We start from the raw sequence: 2,500 nt of genomic DNA, 5'->3' as shown, positions 1-2,500 counted from the left end.
TAGATTTTATTTGAAACTTGAGACAACAACTACAGCTGAGAGAGGAGAGTCCATGGCTGATGCCACTGATATTGTACCTCCGCTATGTGTTGACCTAAGTGCTCTATAGGCTTCTTCACTTTTTTTTTTTAATGCCAGGATCTTCTTTGCTTCAACCAAGGTCATAATCACCTTTGCCCAATGTGCTAGGAAGTGCATGGCAAATAGGAGAGAATTGACAGCTGCTGAATTTCAGGGGGAAAAAATGTGAACTGGACACCTGAACCTGACATACGATATTGGATCAGAATTACGACACAAACATTTCTTTCCCTGACGAGTGGCACATAATTCTTTACACAGAAGTTTGATCAAAATAGATTCATTTCTTCAATAAATTGCAGTTTTGGGAAAATAACAAAAGTATGTACACATACTCGTATGAAAATATTCGATTAATCAAGGTTTGACTATGACGACTGTCACATGAATGATGTCGATTTACTCTAAACTTATTTCACATACTTTTTTTTTCATTTGGAAATTCTATCCCTTTTGAAAAAAATATGAAATAATTATAAAATTTGCTATTCCGGGAACTCTCATTGGATGAATAGAATCATAACGCGGTTTTCGACCTAAAAAATACATATGAATAAAGACCATATTGTTAATGACAACCACAAAAATAAATAAGCTAAATAACTTTACGACAGACAAATAATCGAGATGGGTTTAAATGCGATGAGCAAACTGGCTCGATGTCAAGTAAATTAAGAGATTGATTGGCTCCAAAACGAGTGGCATATATATATATATATATATATATATATATATATATATATATATATATATGTACATACACGAACACACACACACACACACACACATATATATATATATATATATATATATACATATATATATATATGAATATATATATAAATATATGTATATATATATATATATATGTATATAATAAAGAATAAACAAATAAAATTAAATAGAATGAAATTATAAAAATAGAATATATAAAATAGATAAATGTAAGTTTGTTATTACAATAAATTGGTAAAGAACTCAAGTTAAAGTTACTAAGTCATAAACCTTCTTCCTGGCTCTCTGTACTTACAAGATAAAAGAGACGAACTGGAAATGTCATATAAATTCATGTTCTACACATACTTCGAAGTACAGCAGAAGTACCGAGATGGTCTGCAATTTTATAGCACAATTGGTTTGACTTAAGTACTAGTAAAACGGTTAGCGTCTTGTTTCAGGCAATAGGAAACGAAATTCCTAACGTCAAACTTTTACAATAAAAGCAAGACTATTAGGTCATAAAAAGCTCACTTGTGTCGTAAATCTACAACCAAGAGTTATAAAAGCTCTTCCACGATTTCCTTAAAGACAACAACCATTGCAGTTGTTTAGAAGAGAAGGAAAGTACTTCTTAGTGTCATTGGGTAGCGTCGTGTTCGCTTTGATGTAAATATATTTGTTAGCATTATACTGTTTATTATTATTTGCTTGATTTTCATCTATTATTAGTTATATGTCAATTTATTATTATTTACTATTTACTTGTTTGTTACCTGGTGTTAGTTAATAGAAAGAAATTCAACAATCAACCCCAGAATGAGGTAGTTGTGTTTGACTACAACGCGACTCTACCAAAAGGTTGGTGTCTTTAAGAAAAGTAAATAATGTGTATGTATGAACGAGTTTAGATTAAATATCTTTCTCTAATTTTGCTGCATAATTGCCCTGTAATTCACGGATTTGTTTTTCCTCTCCTTTTGTCTTTATTATGTCTGTGTATTTTCACTAAAAATTTCTTCCTTATTGTCTTCTTCAACTATTCAGTGGTAATTTCTGCCAAGTAAATTGAAGCGAGCCTTACCAAAACACAGTAGCCTGAAATATGAACCTGAAGTTTATCTAGCGATTATTCTGTTTACGAAAGTAAAAGAGAAGAGAGGGAAGAGAGGGAGTGGTGACGGAAGAGAGGAAGAAAGAGGAGGACAAAGAAAGCGAAAAGGAAAGGAGAGGACAAGAAAATGAAAACGGGAGAAGGGAGGAAGAAAAAAGGAGAAAATAAAGAGAACAGAAGGAAAGAGATTATAGCATAAGAAAGAAAAGAAAATGGGGGAAAAGGAGAGAAAAAGTGACATAAAAAAGAACAGAAGGAAAGGAATTATAGCATAAGAAAGAAAAGAAAACGGGAGGAGGAAGAAAAAAAGAGAAAATAAAGAGAACAGAAGGAAAGGAATTATAGCATAAGAAAGAAAAGAAAACGGGAGGAGGAAAAAAAAAGAGAAAATAAAGAGAACAGAAGGAAAGGAATTATAGCATAAGAATAAGGGAAGAATAGAGAGAAAGGAGAGGAGAATAATTAACAAAGTAAAGGTAAACAGAAAATTGAGTAAAACAAGAAAGAAACAGAGACGAGAGAAGTGACGGAATGGAAAGAGGAGGATTGAGATATTGCAGAAAAGGAAGAGGAAAGGCAAGGAGAAAG

Source organism: Oratosquilla oratoria, chromosome 8 (genome assembly GCF_046742065.1).
Source record: "Oratosquilla oratoria isolate Oo_2021 chromosome 8, ASM4674206v1, whole genome shotgun sequence".
In the NCBI taxonomy this organism is placed as follows: Eukaryota; Metazoa; Arthropoda; class Malacostraca; order Stomatopoda; family Squillidae; genus Oratosquilla; species Oratosquilla oratoria.
This window is presented reverse-complemented; position numbering follows the sequence as displayed.